At 39.5% G+C, this 14,542-nt stretch overlaps 1 protein-coding gene and 1 pseudogene across 1 annotated transcript in view; both read left to right on the top strand.

Annotated features, from left to right (window-relative positions):
• LOC121931691 (cytochrome P450 4V2) overlaps positions 1–14,542 on the top strand; it is a 58,201-nt gene that overhangs the window by 8,357 nt on the left and 35,302 nt on the right.
• LOC121932361 lies at positions 7,295–7,356 on the top strand (annotated as a pseudogene).

The following is a 14,542-nucleotide window of genomic DNA, read 5'->3' as shown; positions in this document are numbered from 1 at the left end:
GGCAATTAACACAATATTTACAATTCTTAGCTAGAGAATTCTAGTGCCTCACCAAACTAGAAACCCTAGGATTCCATAAGATAAAGGAATAGCAGGAATCATCGTGTTATAACTGTGGTGTGAAAGGGGCCACTGCTTCATTATGGTTCTGATCTGATCTACAGGGCTGATTCCCTAGGGGCATTGAGCAATTCCTGTTCCGCTCCTCAGTGGAGTGGAGTGCTGCAAAGTTTGATCTCATCCCCCATGCAGTTTTTTTATTTGAAACTGCTGTCACAAGGTCATTAGGAATTTGGGGGCAGAGTGCCATCAGTGTAATGATGGCACTCAGTTCCATTTCTTCATGTTATTAGATATGGAGGCATGTCTGCCACAAATGAAACCCCAGACATGTGGCCAAGAAGATCAGAGTGTGGTCAAGATGGCAAAAGTTATTTTAAAAGGGGAACACACCAGTTAGGAGAGGCATCTGCAATTTCCCCTTTGCCTGTACCTACTGGGAAGGATAAGATTTTTTATATATATATTTAGAAATAATGTTTTAGACACATAAAAAACACAAACACAAGGTTTAAAATGCATACAGTCATATCATCATGACAATACAAAAAATTGCTTACTAACCTTCAGCACACACATTCTTAATATATTCCTCTTCATCTCTTATCTTATAACTACATTCAGTATCAATGTTCTTTCAATTCCTTAACATTCATACTTTAACCTTCAACTTTATATACCCTTCTTTATCTCTTCCATCTCTTGATCTGTTTACTTCTTATTTCCTTAATACTTTCTATTTCCTTCTCTCCTTGCCCTTAAATCTATTATCTTCCCTCTTTCTCTCTTATATTCAGTTCTTTATACTCCTCTCATACCTTCCTTACACTTATTCTAATGGAAGGGTAAGATTCTACCCGTCATTCTGATGAGTTAACTGATTACAAACTACTTTTTCAGTTTGGAACTCAGGGTGCATCTACACTGTAGAAATAATGCAGTTTGACACAACTTTAACTGCCATGGCTCCATCCTACAGAATCCTGGGATTTATAGTTTTGTGATGCACCAGCACTCAGGCAGAGAAGGCTTATGACCTTGTAAAACTACAAATACCAGGATTCCATAGGATGGAGCTACAGCACTTACAGTATTGTCAAAATGCCATGCACATATGTCTAAACTCTTTTACATTTTAAAATTCTATTTAGTGTGTTAAGTGCTTTGACACTCTTTTATTATGTTCAACATATTTTTATTGTTTTACATGTTAAAATTTAAATAGTGTTCAGACTGATTATACTTGTACATTTCCCCAAGATCTCAAACTATAGTGTAGGATATAAATAAATCTTTATTATTATTATATTTTAATGAAATAAATTAATAAATGGACAGTTAGTAAGAACCAGCATGGAGTATTGATTTGAGTGCTGAACTACCACTTGAGACATGAATTTGATTCCCAGCTTGGCCATGGAAACCCATTGGGTGACCCACTGAGTCACATACTGTCAGCCCCCAAAAAACCTTGTGATCGGTTCGCCTTAGGGCCACCATAAGTCAGAAATGACTTGAAGGCACAACAAGAACACTGAAGTGGCTCAGGAAGTGGCTTTCAAATTTTATTCACAATTTGGGGATGCATATGAGAAAATTTAATAATATTAAAGCAAATATATTTGTGTTTTTTCCATTTGATTTTAACAGAGAGCGACTTGGTGTATCTGGGTTTTGGGAAGGGAACTGGTAGCAACTGCAGCTTCAGAAAACAATATGTTGATGCCAAACAGAGATGGCTAGAGGCTGGTGACAGGATGATAACTGATTCCTATAATTAATTCTCATAAATTATTTGAAGGGAAAATGTTGTACCCAATCAACAATATAAACATAATTTAAGGACAGCTCACAATTTCTTCTAATGGATAGTAAGATGTAATCTGGCACTCATGTACTTGGGAGTAAACTCCAGTGAGTTCAACACAGACATCAAAATAAATGTGCATAAAATGGTGGTATGAGGGAGACATGGAAGGCGAATCTTCTTGCAACATAGGCCTGTTACAGACTGCCAAAATAAAGCTGCTTCGGGTCTCTTTGGAGGTATGCTATTTAAATGATGTATGGGTCCGGAGGTCACGTCAAAGCCACACTCCATTACTAAGCACCGGAGTGCAGCTTTTGGGATGCATGCATCATTTAAATAGCATACCTCCAAAGAGACCCGAAGCAGCTATATTTTGGCAGTCTGTAACAGGCCATAGTCTACAAACTACTTATCTGGAAACACCCATGAAAGAAGCCAGAGGATTAATCCTTTGGACAAGATAAAAATCTACATAAATACTGACTTGTGAAAGGCATGTAGGAATTTTATGCTACCTATATAAGCCAGTACATTAAATAGTAAATACTCAGATGACACAATCTGATAATACCTCATCTATTCGAAACACAAAATTAAAATGTTCTTTGACTTACTGCATTAAGTGGTTGTCAGTTAAGTGCTAACTTCAGGTTGAAGTTTTAGATTTAGTGTTCTCATCTCATTTGCACATGTAACATGAAACAAGCTGTTGCAAAGTTTCACTAATAGGACCTCAACAATGTGCAGCACAACATTCTGAGCTTGAATCAAATCTACACAGTAGGATCACTTTTTAGACATTGTTGTGTGCTAGTTATCAAAGTCCTAGTAATAAATCTTCTGAATAGCAGGCTTCAATCTGTTGGTACTCTTGCATAATAGATATGGCATGTGGCAGGAATAAGTCTAAAGGTAGCACTTACAACAGTCTATTGATGTCTTAACAGATGTGCTCTATAATTGGTAGTGATATTGTGCAATGACATAAATTATACTTGCTTATTACTTATTTTCCATGCATCTTTTGGACCCCAATTCAGATGGGAGGATCAGGAAAGACCCCTTACATTGTCCTGATCCTGAGTTACGTTCTGAAGCATCTGAACCCAACTATTTTTTTTAAGAATCGTCCTATGAGTGTCTTCTTACTGAGCATACTAAATTTCAGACTGGCCAAGAGAGGATTCTATGAAGCACAATATGAGATCAGTAGTGTTTTGTTGCTGTTCTTTCCTAACATCTGGTAGCCAGATACAGTACATGATTCCTCTCATCTTACAGGCAGTAGATAGTCTATTAGCTACAGATTGTCATAACCTCTGTTAATTTGTCTAATCCCTTTGGAAAAGATATCAGTGCTAATACTACATCTTATGGCAGTGAATTACATAGTTTTATATGTAATTATATTTTCTGTGAACCAATACTTCCTTTGCCTGTTATACACCTCCTACTATTGAACTTCATTAGATGACTCTGATTTCTAATATAGGGAAGATAAAAAACCCCTATATTTTCCTACTTTTTCTGCACTGCACACAATTGTTTAAATGAAGGTATATAGCAATGGGGAGGGGGATGAAGATCCCCAGCATCGCCTTCTGGGTCCACCCCTCCAGGAAGGAACAAAGCAACTATAAAACAGTGCCTCCAGTTCCCATCCTATCCAGGCATTACAGAAGGATACCATGTTGATGGTATCTAAAGCTGCCAAAAGGTCCAGCAGAACCAAAAAGGACATACTTTCCCTGTCCACTTCCTGACATGGGTCATCCAATAAAGCAACCAAAACCATCTGTGTCCCATAACTGGGCCTGAAAGCAGATTGAACTGAATCTAGGTAACTGATCTCATCCAGAAAACCCTGAACTGGGAAGCCAGCACATGCTTCACTACCTTGCCCAAAAGTGGAATGTTGTAGACCAATTGATAATTATTGACTATGGAGAGGCCTTTTCCAATAATAGTTTTATAACTGCCTCCCTTGGGACTCTGCCTTGTTTTAACGAGGCATTAACCACTCCCTCTACTCACTCGATCAGTCCCTCTGGCTTTTTAATAAGCCAGAAAGGCAAGGAGCTAACATGTGGTGAGTCTCGTCTCTTCTAGAATAATGGCCATATCCTTGGGTTACACAGACTGAAATATATCCATTGATAAGCGAGTTCCAAAGTTAGGTCCACTGTATCTGTATCAGTTGTATCATCAAAGTCAGAGTGGATTTGAGTGATTTTATCTTCAAAGAGCCATGCAAATTGTTCACATTGGGCTGTTGAGTGGTCTGAATTCTACTCTCCTGGGCTCACCTGTAAAAGACCCCTGAACACTGGCTGGCTGGCTGGCTCCTTGTAGTTGCAATGGAGGCAAAAAGGAAATTTGTCTTTGCTGCCTGTATTGCCCTGGGGTAGGTTCTCAGACCTTGCCCTGTGTTAAATTGGCCCTGCTCTGAATTTTCATCCAACATCATTCTAACTGCCACCTTACTTGTTTCATTGCCGTCAGTTCCTTAGAAAACAAGGGGGCTGTTTTTGGCTTGACTCCATGGGATGGGACACTTGGAAGTGATCATCTCCACTACATGGGCCATGTCTCTGTTCCAGAGGTTGACTAAGACTGCACAGAATTGCCAACTGAGGCATCAGGAAACACCCCAAGAGCTATCAGGAATCCATCCAGATTCATAAGTCTCCTGACACAAACCCGCTCAATGGTCCTCAACCTCTGCAAAGGTTCTGAGTCCCAAGAAGTTTAAAAATCACCAGGTCTGTGACCACAAAACTGCAGACAGTTCTTCCACTCTTAGTGCACAGTGCAGAAAATGAGATCCAGAGTGGCATGAGTAGGGTAGATACCACTTAGGACAGGCCTATGGTTATCATGGCAGATATGAAGTCCTGAGCCAATCCCGATAGGACAGTCTTAGTATGGAAGTTTAATTTCCTTCCCAGTACTACAAGCTGAGGGGACCCCAGCACCACTTCCGAGACCACCCTGGCTAGCTCAGGAAGAGAGAATGTTGAGCAGTGGGCTGGGTGGTACAATAACCATACCCCTAACCTGTGTCAGCCATCCAGTTTCAGGTACACACATTCAAACCCTGAAAACCATGGGACAGGGCATCTACTCAGTGGGATAGAATCGTGATTGACCTCCTTACCTCCCAGGTCTTGCCTGCTGGTGAACAAAGCTAAGGACTTACTTGTTCTTAAAAGGACACATACACACGTCTTTCCCTCGTGCTGCTGGTCTCCTTCCTCCTGCAGCCTCTGAAAGGGAACAGCTGTTGGGAGAAGGCAGAGAGAGCACATTTTGGAATTCCTTCTGTACAGGAGGGAGAAATAGAGGATATGTCCTGGAAAAGGAGGGAATCTGGGAGTTTCAGCCCTCGCTGAAACCAGGCAGGTTTGTGGATCAGCCCTGTCCTCTTTCTCTCTAGTGTGTATGTGTGTGTATATGTGTGTGTGGTTTTATGGGAGTTTGCAAAGGGAAACCTCAGCCTTCCTTCTTCTGAAACAGCTTCTGGACAAAGAGGATTTTCCTCCCCGGTTTCTCTTCCCTCTCTGGAGCATGTGTGTCTGTGCACTTGTGGAAATGACAGTTAGGAGCATGCGCAAAAAAGCTAGCAACAGGTTTTGTCCTCATCTGTCTGAAACCCAAATTTGCTTTCAACCCAGTTTCTTGCTAAGTAATGTGCTTTTAACCCCTTGTTGTGCTCTGTGTGTGATAAGTATTAGTGAATTTGCTTCCTTTTCCGGGATGCCAACACTTTAACCATTTTCAGGATGGAAGCACATAGGTCACCATGTGAAAAAGTCCTAAGAGAGATTAACTTCTCCTCAGTTTCATCCAAGCAAATCTCTGTGTTGCACACTAACTCTATGATACACACCAGGATCAAGTCCTGGATGGCAGCAGTTTTGCCATTCATTGACCTGGCATTCACTACCAGCATTTGCAACCCAGGGAGACTGTTGCCATGGCTATCCAGGTTGTTTGAGATGGCAAACAATTTGGGGGCAACTAACACTCTACTTCTTTCTCTTCTCCTGTTCACATACAACTGGCTCCCTTTTATGTATCTCTCTCTCTGCCCTATCCCATTGCAATGGCTTCCCACAGAGAATGACCCATGGATACCCTCGACTTATCCATGGGTCATATCAAAATCCATAATTTTGGTCCTCAAACCTACCCTCTACTTATACATGAGGTCAACTTATAGATGAATATATATGATAGGAAAAATACAGAAAATATAATATAATGGTAGTTGAACAAATTAGCAACTTTTCAGCACTTTCCAGCACTTTCCAGCACATAGTGACATAGTGATCACACTTCCTGTGACTTAGCATTGTACTGTCATTAAGGTTGCCAGTGACCTATAGCAACCCCAGTCACCTTTTACCCACAATGAACATTTTCCTATGAAATTATATGCCAACAAAAATGACTGCTTACACAAGAAGAAAACCTGCAACATAATTCAAAATTGAGAGATGAATTGTTTTATTTTGCTTTATTGTTATGTCATGTTTTGTATATAGTTGTTTACTTACACTAACAACAATAAAAATGAAAAAATACAATATAACATAAAACAAACTAAGCAATTGTTATTTTTGTTGTCATTTCTAACTTGCAGCGACTCTATGACCCTAAGAAAAACACAGGGTTTTCATTGTATGTCTAATGTCTAATTAACAGTTTGTAAGCCACTCTGATAGCCTTTTGGCTGAGGAGCAGGGCATTATTATTATTATTATTATTATTATTATTATTATTATTATTGTAGGTTTTTTTTTCAGAGGGGGTTTGCTATTACCATCCTCTGAGGTTGAGAGCATGTACTTTGCCCACAGTCACTCAGTAAGTTTCATGGCTGAGTGAGACTTTGAACCCTGTTTTCCAGAGTCATAGCTCAAACCACTACACCATGCTGGCTAAACTAACCAATATAATCTTGTATATTTGAAACTAACCAATACATGTAATCAAGTATACAAGATTGTAAAACAACATTAAACTAAAGTTTGAAATGCTTTAAAAAGCAAGAATGTTTTTAATTCAGATTTTAAAATAGTGAGCAAAGGAGTAGTCTGCAAATGTACAGGGCCATTCCAAAAATAGGGAACTGAGAGTGCGAAATGATGAAACCGAACCAAGGAAAGAAACTCTTGGTTGGATAAGACGCCTAGTATTCCTAGAACACAAATCTCAAGAAGACTAGTAAACAGAAATAAGGGCTGAAAGATAGGGGAGCTAGGTTGTGTAAGGCTTTAAATATTAAAATAAGAAGCTTCTACTGAACCCTAGAAGAAATGGGTAACCAATGAAGAAATATCAAAAGTTGTTTAACATGATCAAAACAATGGGCCAAAAAGATAATCTCAGCAGCAGAATATTGAATGGAAACCAGGGGATTAAGATTAGCATGGCTCCTGTGCAAGGATGACATGCAAATTCGTGAAGTGTTCCATTTTATTTTTTAAAAGTGCTCTCAATGTAAAGTGCAAAGGGCAAAAACCAGAATGAAAAGGATCCGTTATAAAAACATGCTGAATTCAAAGATATAGCCATGTTTGTAAAATCAATATATAAAGAGATCTTGTAGCACCTCTGAGACTAGGAGGTAAAATAGACTGCCCCGACAGAGTGGCTCCATGCCACCCCTGGGAGCGTGGGCCCAATCTGGCACTTTGCTGGCCGAAAATGGGCCGGCAAAATGCTGCTCTTTCTTAAAGCGGCAAAAAGCTGCCCTTGCCACAGCACCAGTGGTTTTTCGCTGATTCTTCAGCACAGTGCATCTAAATGCTGAGCTGGAGAAGGGGCATGATGCTGCCCACTGTCTGGTCAGGTGAGTGGCCTGATGGACCTCCATCAGGGAGGATTGGGGTGCCACAACCCCACTCCACCCCAATGTCAGCCCCTTTGGCTGGTCTCTACAGCTCCTAACTGAAGGAAATAAGTTGGCAGCATGAGCTTCCATAGACTTCTGAGGAAGTAGACTTAAGTCTACAAAGGCTCATGCTGCCAAAAGCATGCTGAATTAGCTTAGTTATCTCCAGATGTCTCCAGAAGTCCCACAGATGCAGCAACAAGTAAGCCAATTTTCCATAGTTTACATTTTCACTTTTTTGCGAGTAATTTATTCATGGACATTTATTCATAGACATGTTTTTCATGTGTAAACAATGGATGTTTTGGGTAAAAACATTGTATTTAGCATAAATACACTTTTGTACCAATATAGATTTATGTAAAACCCACATAAAATGGAAAAAAGCGTTGTTATTTTTGCTGTTCAAGAATAACCTTGCAGCAGTTGACAATTCTCTTAATGGGATCTCAACCCACCCTTTCTGATTGCTGAATAAAAGAAAATGTGTACATATTATTTACATTCCTAAGAAAGACAAGAAGTTTTTCCCCCCTCCAAATGAAAAGCATTCCTGATCTATATGTATAACAGTGATGAGTCAAACATTTTTTTTTTTTACTTTGCAGGAACAATTCTAGTAAACGCAAGGTCTTTTTTTCATATAAAGCACATGTTATATTTATTTGTATAACAATAATGATTCAGACACAGATGACTTTACAGGAATGAGTATTCTTTTAAAGACGTAAATAGATGGAGCGTTATATAATTATTGCATTGACAAACTCACATGGCATGGAATGGGAACAGAAACCATACATTCAGCAAGTGCTTAAGAATAAAGCTCAAAGACCTACTCACCTAGCATTTAGCCAGCTCTATGCAAATTTAATTGTTAGGTCAAAAGTACCAGCCTAACTTGACTTGCTTACATAATCAATTATTACAGGTCTTCCTGTAGAATCCCCTGTACTCTTAGGGATCTTCCTTCCAGCACAAGTTGTTGTGTACCTTCAAGTCATTTCTGACTTATGGTAACACTCAGGCAAACCTATCATAGGGATTTCTTGGCAAGATTTCTTCCTAGGAGGCTGAAAGAGTATGACTTGCTCAAGATCACCTAGAACCCTGGTCTCCAGAGTCCTAGTTCTATGCTCAAACTTCCAGCATGCTGGCTTTCAGCACAAGTGCTGAGTGCTAGTTCATAAAAGGAACACTTACAACCTAAATATAAGTTTATAAGACAAACAAGTAGCTGAAGGGCACCTGGAAAGGTTTGTTGCAGCTCCAAGGCATAGGAACTTCCAGCCATTCTCCCAACACTGTATTTTTGCTGTAAATCAGATAATGATGTGATAAAACCAGGTAAAACAACTCCCTACTTATTCTTTCATCTCCCTCCCACGCTATTTCATACTCTTACTAGGAATAGTAAGCTGTAACACAGATAGGGAACAAGACACGAACTAAGAGTGAACAGTATTCAAATATGCACTTTAAAGATTCTTCGACCCCCTTTATTCTAAGAAAACTACTACAAAACATATGTAAATTTGAAACAGACCACCCCAAAGAGGTGGTTTGAAGCTGCCCCTGAGAAAGCCAAATTGTGGCTGCAGCAACCATACACTAGGCCCCAATCCGCCTTTTTGCTGGCCCCCAAAGAAGCAGCAAATTACTGCTCCTTTTTGGGCCAGCAAAAAGTTGGCTTTTCTCATTCTGCCACAGCTTTAAGGTGCTTGGGTTGTTGACAGCGTCTAAACGCTGTGCCACCATTGCGCCCAGAAGCTAGCCCACGTGCGGGCAGCAGGGTGGCATAAAGTCAGCACCCAGGTATCTTGGGGGCATGTGTTGTTCAAGCTCTCAAAGTACTTTAAAATGGGTTGAGATCTCTACATGGGCATCAAAGGGTAAAGAGCTGTAAGTGGATACAGACGATTGCTGATAAAGAGCAACTTTTCAAGACAACTGCTTAGTAAGATGGTTGTGTTATCCCAAAAATTAGTGACAGTGATTTCATCTTCACCATTTCATGAGACCATGAAACCAGCCCTAGTGGCGCAGTGGTTAAATGCCTCTACTGCAGCCACTTACTCACAAACCATAAGGTTGCGAGTTCAATACTAGCAAAAGGGCTGAAGCTCGACTCAGGCTTGCATCCTTCCGAAGTTGCTAAAATGAGTAGCCAGATTGTTGGGGGCAATTAGCTTACAATTTGTAAACTGCTTAGGTAGTGCTTAAGTGCACTGATAATGTACTTGCTATTGCTATGAGACAATGCAGATGACTTGTTTATCAAGTAGTGATAAACACACTGCAGTACACTGCAGCTTAATATAAAGTAAGACATATATGGATATGAAGGCAAGCCAGATCAGAGAGCTGTTATGTTGTGTTAACTACATAAAGTGTACTAACTCTGTAACTCCTAAGGCTTTTGGCAATCTTGGCTAGCACTGGAAACATCCACCTCATGCCTCCAGATTTCCCACATTCCACCTCTTCCACAGTTGTTGCCCAAACCTTTTAGTAGGGAGAAGATGTTGAGAGCTACCACTATTGAGGATTCAGCATTATTTGTTCCTGCCCTATAGGTCTTGCTGAGATTTTTCCATTTCTTACCTCTTAAGTGGTAAAATCACTAATAGTGTCATAGTAGGCCAATGGTGCTGTAGGGGCCTGACAATTTATCCCTGTCTATTATCCATCTACAGTGAAGACAAATAGCAATCCTGGGATCTGCTCACACCTCAAAGTTGCTCAGAAAATGCTCTGCTTTTTCTGTAATGTCTCAGACAATCTGTTTTTCATTCCAAGGGCTACCTGCCTGTTACTTCTACCTGCCTCTGATCTTCAAGATTGAAAAAAGTCATCCTGGCAGTGGAAATATACTTATTCAGATTTCCACAAACCTCAAAAAGTTGAACTTAAAGTCCTATAACAAGATGGTAAATATGATTTTCTAAGTATTACAGAACTGATGGGATGATTCCCATGACTGGAATATAATGACTGCATGACTTAACCAAAAAGAGTACATGGAGAAGAAAAGAAGGGAGAGTACCATTATATGTCAAAGACAAATGCACTTGTACAGAAATCCTTGCAAGTGATCAAACTAGACCAGTGGAGAGCGTTAGGGTAAACATAAGTCAGCATTGTGGAAGTTGTTGACTACAGACTAGCAAATCAAGATAATGTAGCGGATGATGGTTTTTTGAAACACATTTCAGAAATCTCCAGGAAGCAAGATCTGGTAGTCATGGTGGACGAAAACTATCCTGATAGTTGCTGGTAAACTAACTCTACTAAGCATAGGCTGCCCAGTAAGTTCCTTGTGTGTTTTGCAGATAATTTCCTATTTCAAAAGGTACAGGAAAGAACAAGGGCACCAGCAATCCTGGACTTACCTGGACTAACCAATAAGGAGAAGTTGGTCACTGGAATGAAGACAGTTGGTACTTTGGTGGTGGTGTGACCATGTAATGCTAGAATTCATGATTGGGGAACAGGCCTATAGTCAACCATGAACCTTGGATTTCAAGAAAGCTGGCTATATCAAGCTCAGGGAATTACTGGTTAGAATCTCACTACTAGAGAAGCTAAGAAAAAAGATACCCAGCATGGATGTGATTGCTTGCAGAAGGAACTAGGCAAGCAAGGAGCAACAAAAAGGGATTTTTCAAATATGTTCGAAGCAAGAGATTGATTTAAAAAAATGATGGGATCACTTCTCAGCAAGAATGGTAAAATGCTAACAGATCACAATGCAAAAGCAGAAGTGCCTAATACTTATTTTGTTTCAGTTTTTCTCCAAAAGGGGACTGTGCGCTTTCATGCATCAACAGAAATCTTGGCAAGGAATCTGGGCTGGAAATCCAGATTGATAAAGAGTTAGGAATAAATTAGTTAACCGAAATGAGTTCAAAACTGCAGGGTCACATAAACTTCATCCCAGCGTATTGAACGAACTCCCTAATGTACTCACAGACTACTTGCCATCATTTTTGAGAAATCTTGGAGAATGGATGAGGCACCAGAGAACTGCAGACAAACACACATTGGCATAAAAGAAGATCCAGGCCAGTCACCCATATCTCAATATCAGGAAAAATATATATATATCAGAATGAATTATACAAGAGTTCGTCTGCAGGTAACTTGATGATAATGCAGTGAATAGTAGGAACCAGCATGGCTTTGTCAAGAACAAATCCTGCTAAACTAATATTATATCTTTTTTTTAATTGGATCACTAGTTTAGTAGATGGCAGGAATACTGTCGATGTCATTTACCTGGATTTCAGCAAAGCATTTGCTAAGGTCCCCCATGATATTTTGATTCACAAACTAACTAAATATGAAATAGATTAAAACACCATCAGATGGATCCATTATTGTTTGGAGAATGGTACTCAAAAGTTGTCATCAGTGGCTGTGCTTCAAAGTGGAAGTGGGTCTTGAGTGTAGTATCACAGGATTCTGTCCTGGAGCCAACTCTCTTCAACATTTTTATAAATTATTTATATAATGAGGCGGAGGAAATTCTTATCAGTTTTGCAGATGACACAAAACTGGAAGGGATAGCCAACACATTGAAATACAGGAACAGAATTCAAAAGGACCTTGATAAACCATAAAACAGGTGAAAATAATAAAATGAAATTCAACAGAGACAAATGTAAAATTCTACATTTAGGCAACAAAAACCAATTGCACAGGTATAGGATGGGGAATACATAGATCAGCAATACTGCATGTAAAAAGGACCTTGGGATTATTGTTAATCATAAACTGAACATGAGCCAGCAGTGTGATGCTGCTGCAAAGAAGGCAATTGTTATCTCGGTCTGCATTAACAGAACCATAGTTTCCAAGTCAAGTGAACTATTAATTCCACTATATTCTGCATTGGTCAGGCCTCATATGGACTACTGCATTCAGTTCTGGGCGCCTCATTTTGAGAAAGATATAGACAAGTTGGAATGAATTCAGAGAAGAGCAATGCAGATAAGAAGAAGAATGGAGAACAAAACTTATGAGATGTTGGAAGAGCTGAGTATGTTCGGTTTGGGGAAGAGAAGGCTTAGAGGTGACATGACTCACTCTTCAAATACCTCAAGAGCTGTCACAAACAGGCAGGTACAGGCTTGTTTTCTGCTACCTCAGAGAGTAAAACAAGGTTTAATTGTTTTAAGTAACAGAAGGGCAGATTTCAGCTGAACATCAGAAGGAACATCTTGACAGTGAGAGCAGTTTGACAATTGAACCAACTGCTTAGAGAGAAAATTTTATGTCTTCAGAAAGAGACAAGACAATTACTTGCTGAGGATGCTTGCTCAGTCTAGGAGGAGATCCTGGACTGAGCAGCGGGATCAACCTGATGGCCCATAGGGTCACTTCCAACTCTCTAATTCAAATAATGATTCCATGAACAAGTCTTACAGAGAATGCAGAAGACTTGATCCATTTATTCTAAGTTACTTCTTATTGAAGTTAATGCATCTGAGCAAGTAGACTTTAGTCTACGAAAGCTCATGCTGCCAATTTCTTTCTTTCAATTAGTCCATAAATGAAAGAAAGGTGTTGTAAGATCTCGCTGCTTACTGAAGTTTGTTGCTTACAAGTTTTACTGAAGTTTGTTTTTCTTGGAGAACCATATAGGTTTGTATTACTGATGCAGAGATGCTTCATAAAACTAAACTAATGATGAAATGTGATAGTACTACTAATAATTCTTAAAACTATGAATATTATATACATTTAATTAATGAACAATTCTAATGGAAACAAAATTGAGTGGTTTGCTTGCTCAATCTAATGGCCAATAAAAGAATTGTGTTTGTTTTGCTTCACAATATGAATTAAATGTGCATCATCATGATCAGGATCATTATAATGTGCCATGTGAATTACATACTCATGTTGTTTCTTCTTGTTGTGCCTTCAAGTCATTTTCGACATATGGCAACCCTATCACAGGGTTTTCTTGCCAAGTTTCTTTAGAGGGCAGTTGCAATTGTCATCCTCTGAGACTGAGAGAGTGTGACTTACCCAAGGTCACCCAGTGGGTTTCCATGCCTGAGTCAGGATTCTACCTCTGATCTCCAGAATCGCAGTCCAATGCTCAAACCACTGCACCACGCTGGCTGTCATCATGTTGTTTCTAGTCCAGTGTAATATAAAATTGTACACAGAGAGACAGAAGAGAAAAAAAAGATGATTTTTAGAATTCAGTCACACTGAGAAAGTAAATCAGAATCCTAACAACTAGAACTAATTGCAGGTGTGTGTATACCGTATATATAATTGCAAAACTATGCAAAACACACTCAGACTCATAAGCAACAAATACGTTGCTACTGAAATTAATTAAGAGGCAATTAAGATAAGTTACTGAAAGAGAAAAAAAATGTGGGAAATTAAAAAAAAAAGAAGGACCCAGGGAACCCACCCTGTCCTACTTCCTGAAGCCTTTCACACATGTGTTTTTTTTGTTCTTGTTGTTATGTTTCTTCAGGTAGGCAACCTTATTCCAGGGCTTTTCTGGTAAAATTTATTTGGAGGAGGTTTGCAATTGCCTCCCTCTTTGGCTGACAGAGTGTGCCTTGCCTGAGGGCACCTAATGGGTTTCCATGGCAGAGTGGGGATTCCAGTCTGGTCTCCCAGAGCCCTCCTCCAACACTCAAACCAGTATGCCATGTTGGCTCCATACATGCTTTCTTGAGAGTAAAATCTGTTATGTCCAACAGATACGTAAGCATATGATTGTGAACTAGATGATTTTAGAA

The sequence above is a fragment of the Sceloporus undulatus genome, chromosome 5 (genome assembly GCF_019175285.1).
Source record: "Sceloporus undulatus isolate JIND9_A2432 ecotype Alabama chromosome 5, SceUnd_v1.1, whole genome shotgun sequence".
Classification (NCBI taxonomy): domain Eukaryota; kingdom Metazoa; phylum Chordata; class Lepidosauria; order Squamata; family Phrynosomatidae; genus Sceloporus; species Sceloporus undulatus.
The sequence above is the reverse complement of the archived record's forward strand: the minus strand, read 5'-3'. Positions and strand labels throughout refer to the sequence as shown.